The sequence below is a fragment of the Pezoporus wallicus genome, unplaced genomic scaffold (assembly GCF_028554395.1).
Source record: "Pezoporus wallicus isolate ANWC-B61680 ecotype Strahan unplaced genomic scaffold, APGP_CSIRO_Pwel_v1 contig_4131, whole genome shotgun sequence".
Taxonomy (NCBI): Eukaryota; Metazoa; Chordata; class Aves; order Psittaciformes; family Psittacidae; genus Pezoporus; species Pezoporus wallicus.
In genome coordinates, this window is record NW_026641950.1 from 10,762,180 (window position 1) to 10,778,035 (window position 15,856).

The 15,856-nt window shown below is 38.9% G+C and overlaps 1 long non-coding RNA gene across 3 annotated transcripts; it reads right to left on the reverse strand.

Annotated features, from left to right (window-relative positions):
- Positions 1-7,534: 7,534 nt before the first annotated feature.
- On the reverse strand, positions 7,535-13,409 carry LOC130608309 (uncharacterized). 3 transcript variants are annotated; one of them, XR_008974506.1, is made up of 3 exons: positions 12,955-13,409; positions 10,528-10,643; positions 7,535-7,838 (listed from the first exon to the last, which is right to left on the reverse strand). It is a non-coding gene; the product is annotated as an uncharacterized LOC130608309 (long non-coding RNA). The 3 variants fall into 3 exon arrangements; XR_008974508.1 differs by lacking the exon at positions 12,955-13,409 and adding an exon at positions 12,872-12,886; XR_008974507.1 differs by lacking the exon at positions 12,955-13,409 and adding an exon at positions 11,515-11,559.
- Positions 13,410-15,856: the final 2,447 nt, after the last annotated feature.

Consider the following 15,856-nt stretch of genomic DNA (forward strand, 5'->3'; position numbering starts at 1 on the left):
TTGCTTCAGCTGTGGCACCACTCCAGCCTGACTTTCTGTGTGAGGTTCTAGAAAGCTTTTGCCTTCTTTGCTCTCAGTTATGAGATACCTAAATACCGCTGCTGGGATTCAAGGCAGGCATCTTGGTTCAGTCACTGTAAATGTGTTAACTGGAAAAAAGATCTTTGTGATTACAGAAAAGATGGGAATTGTAACTATGGACAGGAAAATGCACTACCAAAATGTCCTTCTCTGTTTGGCCTGCTCTTTTTTTTTTTTTTTTTTTTTTATTTATTGGATAGCTGTCATTTTTACTGGATTTCACCTTCTGTGTCAGTTTAGAGGACACATACAACCTACATCGCCCCCAACTCTGGGTTATGACAATCAGGAAATAATCTAGTAATCTAACCCTGCAGCATGGCCATCTAATAGCAGAGTGGGAACACCCAGGATATCAGAGCTGAACAGCACGTGGGTATACACACTCCTTAGGTGTGATATTGCTTAAATAATGCAGAAGTTCTCATGACTGTGCTTCATTCTTCCTTAGTGACTGGCATGGGTGTGTTTCATCATGACATTGTGTTCAGGGGTGTTCACAGAGACACTTTCACTAAGTTCCTACTAAAGTGGGTTGAGATTTAAAAAAGAAAGATTGAAATAAAGAATATTCTCTTGCATCTTGCATCCAGTAGTTCATGCAAATGGAAAACGTAACTGAGTGAACTGCTTTGTATTGTAATAGTGAAAGCTCTATTTTGTTTTCTGAAAAGTATGTGTTGCTGGTTAGATGTGCTTTACATGTTTATATATCTGTACTGGACTTCTTTTCTCTTGTGTCTTAAAGCTAGATTCAGCCTTTTCAGAGTCAGTAGTCATCCCAGTCTGGATACTGGGTGAAGTATTAAGCATGCAGGCCTTTGAATGCTAAGATGTGCTTCACTTGCAGTACTTAGTATTCTTGCGTTGCTAGGCACTGTACAAACATTAGCTAATGCTTCCTACTGGCACTAGGAGCTACCTTTCCCATTTGGCAAGGAAAACACTACCCATCCAAGGTATAAAACCACTAACCGAATCAATGGCTAGATAGTTAAAAAGAAATAGTGTAGCTACATACCATTTTATTTTCTGAGTTTATGGAGAGGCATGATATCACACCACAATGTAAGCACTACCCAGTTATAGCAGTGAAGAGTTCATGTCAAAAAACAGTGTAGCTGTTTCAAAGCCTGCCCATCAAGGCACTTGGAGAGGTAACACGGAACCCTCAGGTTGAGTGGGAAAAAGTCACCTACTTCTTGAATGAGTGTATTAACTCACAATGTTGGGGAGCTTCCACCTGAACATGTCCGAGTCCTGTCCCTCTCTGGCTGCTGGTATGGGCACAGCATGTGTGTGCCAGAAGTGCCAGAAGTGTCATGTGCAGCAAAGGGACCCAGGGCTTCACCAGCACCACTCTCTTTTCTGAATTCCACTGGAGTGGCTGTGTGACACCTTGTCCCTAGTCTGGTCACTTAAGTCTCCATAAGCTGGCTGCTGTGTGGGCACCACTGCACGTGGGATTCCTGAACAGCAGTGGTATTTAAATGTCTTATAAATGAGAAAGCCAGGCTGTCATCTGCTTTCTGGAGTTCTCTACTGAATTTAGCCACTGGCGTTCATCCTAAGCTTCATTATAGGTGCCAAAATGCATCTTCTGTATCCTATTCTGTATCTTGTCCCTCTCCTCATTTGCAAACCAGGTGCATTAATGCTTATTCTATTCATTAACCTGTTGTCTTTCAGCAGAAGTTGAAGATGTGACTTTTGTGTCACAGAAACCAGCACATAAGCAAATGCTGATTTAATTAAAGAAGCAGCCACTGTCTTTGTTAGGTATGTGGTCAAACTAGAACTAACTCATCTTGCGGTCAAAGCCAGGAGTATGCAAGTAAGATTAAGAAGGATAGGAGCAATTAGAAATTGAGCTCCTTCTTTCTGTATGAAGAAAGAGGGTGCTTCTGGTTTGCAGCCTGGAAAACTGGATGTGTAGGAGTTGACTTTAGGCCTTGAATGGGTAACGTCTGTCTCAGGGAGAGCAGTGGAAGGTGGTTTTGGAAAGCTGTGTTTTAATGGCAGGGTTTGCTCTGGGGGACTGAGCCACCTCTAGCATAGGAGCCCTGCACAGAAGCTGTTCTCTTCCCAGCTTAGCTCACCTTTCTTTGTGGCTTTGCAGTTGTCATGACACATAACTATGTCCCTGCATGCTTACAGATCTACAGAAGAACATGAATACGAATGTTTGTCATAGTCTTGAACACAATTAGGTTTAATACATACTCCTTTATACTTGCAGTATGGTTCTGTTGAACCAATTATTTGAATTCAGTCTATGCTCTTTCCACAACTTGCCTAACTTGCTGTAGTATCACAGAAATGAGATTTCAGAAACAGGTCTAGAGCTGATCTCCTGTATGTAAGTGTCTGGTCTTGCGAGTGCTTGAGCCAAATACCTGTTCTCTGACTCCCTCTCATCAATTAGATATGCTCAAATGAGTTAAAATGTCACTTGAAGAAAGAAATATGCATACAACAAATACTTGGAAGCAAGGCTAAATGATAACAGGATAGGTCAGCAATGTTCATACTAGGGAAACCTAGGAGTCCAGAAGCAGAATACAATGACCGAAATAGGAAATAATTCCATAGGTCTTGGCAGAGCTTTCCTTTGCAATAATTATCTAAAACTGTCCGGAGGCTTTCCCTGGAGCCTTTCTCTCCTTTACCCAATGACAAAAGAACCTGTGTTACAAACTTTGCTGTGGGATATGTCACAGAAATGCAAACTGAAGCATTGTTAGCTCACAGCCTTGTAAAATCCTGCCCAATGTTAATCCTACAATACTTGTTCATGGGCTGAAAGCACCCTGAATAGTTGAAGTGTGACCATTTAAGACATTCCTCTGGCATATGTGCATTTTCAGACAGAAACAATGGCTCCATTGGACCATGCCTCCAAAGTATGTTGCCATTGCAGAAACGACCACGCTTCACAACGGTGTGAATCAATGGAAGACCACACATTCTGGTGAGGGAAGGAGGGGGATGTGCAGATCTGGTGTCCCTCAGAGGAAGTCCAATCGCTTGTACAGAAGCACTGTGGGTGTCCCCCTCCTTGCTCTTCCTCACAGGGGACCTCCAGATAAACGGGGGTGGCCTAGTGTCAGTTGCTGACAGCTTTTTGTGTCACTGCTATCAAATCTGTCCTAACACATTTTTCAAGGGTAAATCTAAATGTTTCCTGACAGCACATTGTTGGTGTGCCAAGGGCTAGTGTCTCCTTATCGTGAGGAAGCAGTTCAGCTTTCAAGGTGCAGCCCAGATGACCAGATTGCTCTGTCCCTCAGCTCTCTCCTGATTAACACCCCTCCAGCCAAAGGAGCACGTTTACAGCAGGGTAGGAGAGGGAATGTTCAGAGGTACCATCCATAAAAGTATTTGCAGGGCATGACTTGGTCTTTTATATTGATTCATGTTTCTGCATTGCTCTGGTAATCAAATTTCCCAGGTAGAGATGAGGTTTTATTGCATTAGATTTTGTTATTCCAAACTATTTTTTCAATCTCATTCAGCTTCATTCAGTCTTTCAGCCTCATTCACTGCTTTATCCTGTCCAACTTCAGTCAGCAGACAGTTTGCTAAAGATTTCAGTCACAATAAGAGCAGGCCAGATCACCACCACATATCAAATCTGTGGTGTCTCAAAAAAACACGTCCTCGTGCCTCCAGGATTCCTGTGCACAGCTGGTGAGTTTGGACAAAAAGGTCAAAAATGCTGCTTAGGACAGTCTTACCTGATGCTGACAAGGTCAGTGCTCATCTATGCAGGGGTAAACCTGGCTCAGCCGGGCCCTGGTGCAGGCCAAGCAGAGCAGAGCTGCAGGCCCGTCCCCTGGCCATGCTGTGCAGCAGCATTCTGTCAGACACACGCTTTGCCCCTGCCCTGCTGTATCTGGTTACTGAGGCGTCACCCCAGCAGCTGTCATCCCACATGCCAAGAGCCACCAGGCATGCGACATTCTTGGTGCCCCTCAGCCACCCTCGGGCTTCTTTTGTTTGGGTGGCATAGATTTAAGCTCCTGAGGAGTGGTAAGCGTTGTTCCAAGGGTATGTGAAGAATAAAGCCAATTCCCCCTGAGGGTGGGAAGTGAGAGGAAAGCTTGGGGCTTTCCACAGCTCACAAATTTCCACCCTGGATTGTATGTGTGTATATTTATGAGAAAATTGAGCAGAGGCTACACATTGCCCAATACAACAAACATCAGGGATAAGATATTCCAGCCTCTCGATTTCACAGATTCATGCAAATACAAGCAGTATCTCTCCACAGACAAACCAGGAAGTGAACGTAATGGCTATCTAGAAGGGGTCATCAGGTGTCAATAGCTTGGTGGTGAGGGAAGTGCTCGTTTCAGGCTGCAGGATCAGAACGTGCTGCTGCTGTCACTGCTTCCAAAACAGCACATTCGGGCACCATGGCCTCAGCAGGCCAGCACCCTGCAGTAGCACCACCCTTTGCTTGTCGGCTGGAAGCCACTGGGACTCCTTAGGGATGAAGGGCACTCAGTCTCTTGTGGGAGCAGGAGCCTCATTGTCACTCAGGCTCACTTAGCACCCTTCTGAGAGGAACTTTACGCCTTTGGCTGACTTAGTGCTGCAATGCACTTAAAGACATTAGTCACAGTACACTGTGCTGGTGTGAACGCAATCCCACAGATGTCTTTTTCTTATACTGATTAAACTGACTTGGCTCCAGCTACACTAAGGCGAAATGTGTGGCACAATATAGCTTTTTTATTTAAATGCTTTTATGGTGTGATCTCTTTGTTACCTCAGAGCATTGCAAAGGATTTAATGGCTTCAGCAGTCAAAAAATAAATGCATTTTATTTAAGCTCTGTGCTAGTGCAGAAAATCTTGAGTAAGGCATGCAAGGAAGGAAGAATGCATTACTGTGCAGCAGTACACCATTAATCCTTGTGCCTGTTTTTCAGCAACCTTTTCCTTTTCCTTGGTTGTCATAATCAGGTCCATTTGATTTCCACAGTTGTTCCGACTTGATGTTTTCACTTGTATTTTACTGAAGTAATTTTCTGAAGGAGTTGCACAAAAAAGCAGCAGGTGAAATAATTTATGTTGGAGAAGAACTTGAAAAAAACGGTAGATCCAGGTGCCCACTCTCTGTCATCCTTATGCACATCCGCAAAAGCCTCCAACTGGTTGAACCCACAGCTGGGCAGCTCAGTCCCACCCTCAATCTGAGAAATTACAAGATATAGCTCAGGACACTTGTTACAAAGCTCTGTAAAGAGACTTTGAATGAAACAGCTCTGTATAGGCAGCTGTTGTTATGCCTAACAGATTTGTTCCTATTTCTTAAATGTGTGCCTGTTGTGATCTCTTTGTGAAGTTAAATTTTTTCACTGCCATCACAAGGAAGATGCCTCTTCTGAAACCTGTCAAACTGATACAGCAGTGTCTGTTCTCACTTTTCCCATGAGCACCATCAGATTTTGCTTCTGGAGAACCAAGAGGAATGAAAATTATTATTTTCCTGATCACAGCTGCATCCATGATGCAGCTGCATCCATGATGCAGCTGTTGCACCAAGACAGAGACAAGCGGTGTGGTTTCAGGATCACTCATTAAGAAGGTATCAGTTACCTGAGAGAATTATTTGCCTCTTTGTAATCCTTTTTGTGAATTTATGAAGAGAAGGAAGCATTTTGCTAGCTTGGCTTAATACAGTAATAGGAATAGGTATTGCTGATGAGGATGACAGGAGTTTCTGACTAAATGTTGATTTGTCTGCTTTTTGATTATCACAGAAGTGGAGACTGATTTTGAGTACTGAGCTCCTCATTCCTATGTTCATGGGGTAACTCCCATTTTGTTTATGATTTTGCATCAGGGAATGATATTAAGAAAAGAAGCTTTTCTGACAAAAGGAAGACTCTTGTTCATAAAGGTGGAAGTCTCAAACTAAGCTGAAGTATTACATTTTAGCTGCTGCTTATGCTTACTCTTCTGCACTTTCAATTAACAATTTTTCCTTTAGTTCCAAGCTAGTAGAATAAGACCAAATGACCTCCCCTTTTTTCCCCCGGTACACTGCTTGTGATATCTCAAAACCTATTAAATACAGAAAGCTATCTATAAATGTGACACCTGTATGGAACAGAGTCGATAAAGGTCTTGGAATGATTTTATTGTGTTTCTTACAAAGGCATTGCACAGAGTTAAGTTAGAGTCTTGACTTCTGTTATTGTGTTTAACAGGCTAATGGCACAAGGCAGCAAAAGTGCACTAGCCAACGAGGTATAAGATGATTTGATTTGGGCAAGTAATTAGTTATTCATTTCACATGTTGCTGGATACACACACTGGTTAGCTAAAAAGGAGGACTGACTGCAGCAGCGGTGGTATTCTGCATTTAAAGCAGTTTGGCTTTTGGATATGTTGGGAACATGGATTTGAAAATTTATAGGAAATGTGAGGAACTGTGAATGTTTACAGTGCTTCTTTTACTGGAAAGTCCCAGGCATGCAAATGTTAAAGGAGAAACTATATCTGTAGAAACAAATACTGCAAGCACCAAACAGATAATGGTCGCATAATTTAATGAAGGTACTTCATAATTTCAGTCAAATAACATTTAAATTACATAATGAGGTCAACTAGAATCCTAATTCCTGCTCTAATGCTTTATGTTTTTTCTATAGAAGTTGGTTATCTTCTTCAGACCTTTGCCACTGCTCTATGACATAATTCAGTTGCCACTGCTGAGGTCATTTGCAGAGTATTCCTCTGCTTGAGAAATAGTGAGATTGGTGCCATAAGTATTATGGCTAGACCAAGGTGCTTTATTTTTTTCATGGACATATGTCTAAGAATTCTTTATTAGATCTACAGATGAAATAAAACAGCAATTATCACACAATTTCTTATAAAACACTGGTAGCATAGCTCTAATACAAGTGTTTCTTTTCAAAGTGTTTTCTTTATTAATTTAATTGGGAATATATCAGCTAAACTAGAAAAAGAAACCGTTTTTATTAGCCACATCGACAATAACCCATTAGTAATTGCTATTAGCAGCAGAAATTTAATTGAAAAAAAAAAAACAACAGACATCTCATAGAGTTGCATAAACTCCTTGTGGAAAGCTGAATACTGATTAATTTCACTCTGAACAATTACTTTGCTTCTTATGAACACAATTTACTTAGTACATCAGAAGGAATGAGAAGACTAATTAAAAACTTTAAAGTACATTTCATTGTTAAAATTCACTGTTAAAATGAATTTGCCTACCACAAAATGAATATAGATTAATTCTGGTAAAAGCACTAGCCAAATACCATAGTGAATTACAATGGCTTCTGGCAGGACAGGAAAATTGCAGCTAAGAACACATAGAAACATAGAGTTATAGAATGGTTTGGGTTGGAAGCGACCTTAAAAATCATCTTGTTCCAAACCCCCTGCCATAGGCAGGGACACGTTCCACTAGACTGTGATGAAGACCCCGTCCAAAGAGCTGATAGCTGTCTACATGGTGGAGCACCAACAATACAAATATCTTATGGGATCCCACTAACTTATGCCCAGGATCATGCTTTCAGCTCCCACACCCCAACAGCCTCCTTCAGCTGCATTCTTCTGAGGTGTTCAAAAGGCAGATGAGAGACTGCTTATAATTCAATTTAGCTACCTTATATATTATCATGATTAGGCTGTGATGATGTTTATCTTAGTCTTTACTGAATCCAAGGCCTTCAAAACAGCCTTCATGTTTTCCTTGCATAAGCCAATCTGTAAATAAGAAAATCCTAAGTACGTAGCAATAGTTTTTTTCTAACAGAATTGAGAATAACAATATGCTTTATAAATGCTGATTACTTTAGCTTTGCAAACCCTCTGAGACAAAATTTAGGACTTTTGAGGAAATAACAAGAAGTTTTGCTTCTGCTTGGCAGACTAATGCCATCAGCAGTGCAAAACCAGTCTGTCGTTCAGAAGTATATGGTTGCCTTGATCATATGTTCTTATCCTTAAAATTCACTTTGAAAGCATTCAAAGAGATGGTTTTGCTGTTTTTGAGGTTTTGCTTTGTTGTTTTGTTTTTTTTTTTCCTGTCTCAGTTGATTTTGACAGATACGTGCATGGGTTCTAGATTTCTTGGCTTTCTGATTTAGAATTTTCTGATTATCAGACAATAATAGCACATGCAATTCAAAACTACTTTCTGTGAAAGTTCACGTTGCTCTAAGTGGACTGGAAAGCAAACACAAAAGGTGGGAGCTCATGAAATGGGTATTCGGGTAAAAATATCAGTGTAGAAGCATGGGAAAAGTTGTCAATATGGGCTAAATCAGGATAAGAGACAGTAATGTCCACTGATTTAACTGAAAGGCCTGTTTTTCCTAGTCCTCATCACTGACTGCAGTATTGCTAAGGAAAGGGAAGAGCAATGTGTTTTCAGTATGTCAGTAACTGCCCTTCAGGACAAGTGACAACTGCCAAGCCATCCAGCTTGCTGGAAACCTCAGCTGCATTTGAATACTTGTCTTCATTCCAGAGAGTGAAATAAAGCTAAAAGGCAATTTACAGGATCATTTTTGCTGGTCCTATTACACAGAAATGCCACAATTAGAGTAAAACAGAAACACCACTCTGCACTCTTAGGGTCAGACTGTGAAACCGAGACCATGCTTGTGAACGAACGCCTGCAGATTTATGGTGTTTAGCTGAATTGCCCTGGCCTTGTCAGGACTCGCATCCAGGCTTCACCTTGGGGTAGGCAGAACTGCATGTATTCCTGAAAGCAATTCAGCGGTAAGAACACAGAGATGTGGAAAAACACAGCTTCAAAGGGACATGTATTTTTCTCAACTTTATTGTTAACAGTTTCCTGTGCATGCCTTTAATTCCATGTCTTTAAAAATGTAATGCATTAAACAGCATTTAATGTGGTTTTGCACTTTGTTACACATGGTGCAATATTTGTTCACAATAGTCCCATTCACTGAAAAAGATTGATTGTATGGCAATGAACGCCATGGCTGTGGATGGTTTGTATTCAAAATAGATCTTTCAATAAGCATTCAAGAGTATTTGCTTTTATAGAGTTTTAAGGAAGTTTGTTCAGCCTAGTATGTTGCATATTATGTCTTGAACTATTTTTTTTTGTGTGTGAAATATAAAATTCCAAAACTTACAGAACATGGAAATCATAATAATTTCTTTAAATGCCTTCTCATCTATGAATATGCTTGGCAGTTCCTTACTGACTATGTAATTCTATGGCAGTAGTCTAGTCCTGGATTATTTGTGTAATGTTACAGCAATATGGCCACAAAAAATATCAATACATCTTAAAATACAGGCAGAAGATTCTAAAATACAGAAACAGAACACGGAAATAATCATGTAATGCACATAATCTTAAAATTCTGATTTAAATCGGGGGGGTTAATTTCTGCTATTTTTTTAAAGCTGAATTGCTTTTCAACTCAATATCTGTACTGTTTCATATATTTTAAACGATTGATTCAAAGCAAACTAATAAACAATCATGTGCTGCTTAAACACAACTTAAGTGCACTATCTCTTTACAGCAGAAAGCAATTCTAAAGGGACACCCCTTCCTTATCTTGGCTGCATCAAATGAGATAGCTTTAGCACTCTCAATAGTGGAAAATTTCTTATTAGGAACACACTTCTGTCTCTGTTTCTAATGCCTAAATTAAAAATCCATCTCATTAGTTTGTCATGTTGTAATGTTCCTAAAATCTAGAAAGCTGCCAAAGATAACAGTACATGGATTGAACATGAATTGGTTTTTGGTGTGTTGATCACTATTAGCAGGACACTAAGCCACAGGAAAGCAAATAAAAGCTGTTACTTTGGAGGTGGGTCTTAATTTTTGTAAACCAGACCTTGCTTTGTTATCTGAAGTCATTTAATGTACTTGACAGCTGTTGATGCCCTCGCTATTTATATTTTTACCTCTTTTTCTTTGTGAATTTCTTCTGGGTTCCTTTCTTATTTGCTGATTTTGAAAATCCAGGGAAAAAAAAAACACCTTACAATAATCATCATGCCTGTAGCTTGTAGCTCCAGCTACAAATATAGTGTGCTAAGTGATGAAACTCTCTAAAAAGCAGCTGATTTAGTTTTAAGATGAATGTACTTTTGCAGCTGACATTTTAACATCTAGCAGGTGCTACTTACTTTTATACCTGCACATTCCAGATCTATTTCATTATTTAAGAACTATTTCAAGTATCTCAATTCAGAATAATAAGTACTGATTACAAACCCTAATTTGTTTCTTCAACTTTGCACATGCATAAATGGAATTGCTTTTGCACAATAAAATAATTATCAATCAATCAAAGCTATCCACATATGCTTTTTTAATTTTTTTTTCCTTTTTGCCTGGGGTGATGTATGTGACCCGACTGAAAACTTGGCTTTGACATTTTTCCATTGACTGTACCTCTCAGGCATATATCCTTCCATCCACTGTGTGCTCTGATCCTTGCTCTTCAGTTTGGCCTTTGGAATGAAACTGCCTCAATCTCCATATTTCAAGGAGAGGTCCACCACTCAGCTCTGCAAATACATGATGTATGGTACAAAAAATTAAATCAGTAATGTCTTCCTGACAAGCAAGGTATAGATTTTAAAGATTTTTTAACTTGCAAGCCATTTTCTCCATGTTTACATGTTAACATATCTTGATATTAGATTATTTTTGAACATCTGGAAGAAAAACAAAACAAAACAAAACATAACAAAGAAAAACCTCAACACAACAGTTTATGCAGTTAAGCCAAAGTTATTGAAAGTTTTAATTCTAGGTATGTATATAAGTGCATTAATATTAGTGAATCTGCATGTCTCCTTGATACAGTTCCAAAATTCAGGTGAAATACCCGTGAATACACCTACTTCAGAGGGAAAACAAAAGGAAAAATAATGCAGAAAACCAGCAGTTTGCCAAAAACAGTAATTGGATTTTAATTACTGCAGAACAAACAGTCCTACCTCATGGAATTCACTTCTCACTAAAATTTATTTATGACAGTTTTTTAAGGTCTCTTTCTTCACAGAAGTAACAGCTACAGGTACTTGATGCTTTCTGAATTTAGATTATGAGATACCACAGGTGTACTCGGATGTTATTGGCACTGTTTGTTGTCCATTATCATTATTTCCTTGCTTACAAGAACACAAATAGGTATTGTTTCCCACCTGTAACTGTTCACAATGCTTAGAAATACATTCCTGAAGTTCTTGCAGCACATGCAGTATTACACACCAAGAAATCTCTTCTTTTGCTGTCAAGGTAATAAAGAAAAAAAACGAGTCCAGAATGATTTCATATGGGGTTATACTTTTACAGATGCATAAATCTCCCACCACACGTTGATAACAAAATAAAAAGCGCAATTGAGTAACTGCTTAGAAACCTTCCTCTTACCTTCTACTCCCCAAATCAGTGATTATCCTGATGATTTCCTACTGGTAAACTGGCAGTCCTTTTGCCGATAGTCCTAATTTTAAAGAACATAATCTCGTGTGACACTTAATGTGTATTGCCAACTAGTATAACAAAGTTAGCAAGCATATCCTAATCTATGTAAATACTGCTTAAAGGCAGTTAGTAGTTTTCTATATAAATTGGAGAAAAAGAGAATGAAAAAAAGAATTTCTCACATCCCCTCTCCAGATCCACTTTTTACTAATCTGATTGATTGTCCTTATCCTCAAATTCCAGATGGAATGAATGTCCAACATCTACAATCTTTTTGCATGTGGAAAGTTTCCAAGTGATCCAGAAGAGCCCCAGAGATACACATTTTTTTACTTCCTTGGGTTTTATATGAGATTGATGGTCTCTGCTGGCAATAGGGTATAACTTGTGCCAGTGGTCAGGTCCCAGGCAAATAAATAAATGATCAAAGTTTCCTACTTCTAATTCTGTACCAATACTGAATTCACGACAGTTTCCCTTAGAACCAATTGTATACATAATACAGATACTTGATATGCTAATAATCCGTGTAATTCTGGAGAATTTTTATAAGGAAAGGAAATAAATATTCAATATATGTAAATAAATCTGATCTATTAAAGATAGTTTTTACTATTGTTCCTTCAATAACTCCAGTTCAAATTTGACACCTTTTTTTCTCCTTGCAAGGTACTGTCTTCTTTTAAAGAAAATGATAGTCCTGATAAAAGGTGTTAAGATGTCTGCTTTGATTTTCTTCTGAATGTCTAACTTACTTATGCCTGGGCTTTCATACGCCTGCTTAAACAGTAATATTTTCTAACCAACCTTTATTGATTTCATATGATTTCAGAATGGTATGAGTAACTGTGATAAGAGAAAGGATTGTAATAAGGAAACAGTGTGGCTTGCAATGTATTTACTTTTTGTTTCAGTACGTATATTGACACAGATATGATTTAGATGCCAAGTTAAAATATACATCATTATAACTATTCAAATGCTATCGAAAGACCTTTACATTAAATCTTCACAATCCAAAGGATAATTACAGTATGAAAGTGCAGACCACAGAGAAAACAATGAATGCTCAGCCTTTTTGAAAATCCATGTCAATGATTAAAGACATTTACATATGGATTTTATGATGTTAACTTTTAATATCTCTAATAAATATGTGGTCTCAGTAGCTTTTATTGGGGGAAAACAAATAACAATGTCCGTGTGCAACAAAATGGTCAATATATTATTAAATAATTACATTAATATGACTAACAATGCTCTCATTAATAAAAGAGAACATTTGAGGCCTACTAAGTGCTACCAGCTTCAGATGTTTTGGAAATGATCTCAAGCCATTCTTGTACTGCTGGGAATCTTCAAGGCAATCTTCCTGGGGACTGATACCTGATTAAGTGCATGACTGAAGTCCAACTTCTAAAGCAGGTCCTATCTCGTACTTCAAGAATACACACAATCAGCTGTTTCTTCAGTAATAAGACACCATGCCCTGACTCTCTGTTTTAAAGCTAAATTCTACTAACACATATGGGATTTTGCTTGGCTTAAACTCTGTCTCAGATGTGCTGAAAAGCAGGATTTTATTTTTAGGACCTTATGATTGACAAGTACGGTAGCACAGTTAAATAGTTGTGGTATTATCTATATTTGTAACCATTTGAACAGAGTGCATGGAGTAATTATTTCTATATAAAATAAGGTTTATCATAGACTATGTAGGCATTGCCTTGTCATCCTGAGTTGCAAAAATGGAACCTGTTGACATTTTCCTGTTTTTCTTGCAGACTATTCTCAGTAATAGGAAACTACTGATATCTGCTCTTGCAGATGTCCGCAGCCGACGTCAGGAATTTCAGATACCATTGTGCAAGTAATGGTATAATCTGTAAAATAGGATGCCTGGGAGTATGACAGCTTTTAGGTGTGTCTCAGTTATAGGTGGATTGCAATATTCTGTTGATTTTTTTGTTGCTCAGAAATTATGTTTTATCAGAATTGAAAAGTTCAAGGGAAAATTACCACCACCAACTTCTGTTGAAAGAAAGACAGCTTCACCTGCTTAGTCCCTGATCAATTTACTAGTCAGATTACTAAAATGGTATCAGTGTTTCACTACATCATGAAATTTCTCCTGGAAGTGAAGGGTGCACGATTTATGGTCCTTGGGCAAATTTCCTGTGCAAATTACGTGAGAAATTAAGATCGAAAAACAAGTAGATCAGCTGGAAATACTAGGTTTGCTGGACCTGGCCTGCTGTTAACTTCCAGTTCTTCAGCAGGGAGTCTGAAGATCTCAGGAACCCTTCCAGGGTCTTCCAGCAACCCTTCAGCACCTTGTTGGGGTAAGGGGAACTGCGAGCCTGACGCTGTCCTGGCTGCTACGGTCTGGAATTGCTGCGATAAATTACTCCCATGTTTAGACTTGCAACAGACTTGGGTTGGTATCAGTGACTGTGTTTTGAGGCTTCAGAAAGCAAACCTGACACCAGACACTAAAAAAATTCAATCCACTGCTCTGGAGAACTGCGTCATAGAGCAGGCAGCCCAGGAGCACCCAAAAATGCTACTTTCATCCCAGGCACTCAGGACTTGAAGACTCTCTCCTGCTGCATGAGAAGATTTGGGATTTAAGTCCAAGCTACAAGGTTATTAGGGACATGTAAACCTCCCAACCTCCTGCCTGTCCCCTAGGACAGTTAGGAGTCCTGGAGGGACAGGCAGGCCTCGTACATTGGGAAAAAGATATTCATGGCTCAAAAGTTTTTCACTTTAAGGATCAGAACACTTTCAAACATATTTGGGGAGGGATTTGGCAAGCATCAGTAAAATGTATAAATTCTTTAAAGAACTGTCCTGAAACAGATTGTGTTTCTTCCAGAAGAGAAACTTTTGACCAGATTTGATGTCAATTATCATCATTGCTTTGGAATAATGTAGGATAAATTCCTTCATTCCTATGAGAGTCACAGCACCAAATCCTCTGCAGTTGTTCACAATCACAGCAGAGTGAAAGAGCCAGAGATTCCTCAGTTCCTTGTCTGATCAGTCATCTGTAGGCAGCGTTGGTCACTGTGAGTTATATAGATAATATCAAAAACCTTCTGTCAGGTTCTGTCAGAACTATTGGCTGGACCACTAAAAAACCCCCAAGTGACTAGTTAGGAGTAATCCACAGAGATCTGAAATTGTGTTTATGGTCTGAGTGAAACAGAGGGTGCATTCCAGCATGATACGGGGACAAAATAATACGAAGAAAGTCAGTGACAAAAAATACAGAAGAGTTGGACAAGATAATTTTGAATGTTCTAACAAAGAAGGGAATCAAATTTTAGGAATAACAGGCAAAGGAAATATAAATCTTAACTTGTTATACAGATGCAATGGGAATATAATGTGGAAAAATGTCCACAGTATCTTTTGCTTGATCAGATAATCAATGTCAATTTTCTGACTATGAAAGATATTCTTTCTGCACAAGGTGAGCATGGCAGAGTGTCAGGAAAATGATCTCTTGGAAGAGGAGCCAAGATTTTAGAATTGTGACCTTTTTACTGTCTCATCAACCAGGCTTTAGAGTAATTCTAGACCTCCAACTAAAATGCAGCAGACAGTGTGTGACTGACACAACAACTGGTTTGCTTCTTGAAACCCAACACAAGTGGCTTATGATTTCTCCCATTACACCCTTTTATACCTCCTGAAGTTTCAGCTTTTAACTATGACCCTATTACTATTGCTAAAATACTTAATTACTAGTATTTCTTAATTAAAGTACAAGCTGTTCTTACAATTTTAAATTAAAGCCTGTCAAAAACAATTTTTTTTTTTTCTGTGTGAATGTAGAGAGTAAGATTAATGTTACAAAGGAGCTCTTGAGCTCACGAAGAGATCATGAATCAGGATTCAAAGGAAAAGAATCCAGTATTTCTTTTAATAGATTTACCACACATTTTAATTCTTGAAGTTACAATGTGCCTGTATCATCAGCTTTTCTGCAGATGACAAAGAAATTAGCTTTGACTTTAAACAAAGTCCCAGGAACTAAGGTGATGCAACTTAGGAATTGTGGCTCATACCTTACCACTTGTTGCACAGCACTTGCCATTTGGGTGACTTCTTTCAGTTCCCTCTCCTACCCGACAATATGATAGACAATATGATTCAAAGCACTTTATAACTATTTCTATGGCTGTCGTGCATTCCTCCAGTGTCCTTGTAGTCCAGCCATTCTTATGTTATACAAATGCACTAGAATTGTGGGACTAAATTACAAGACAGCAACCACAAA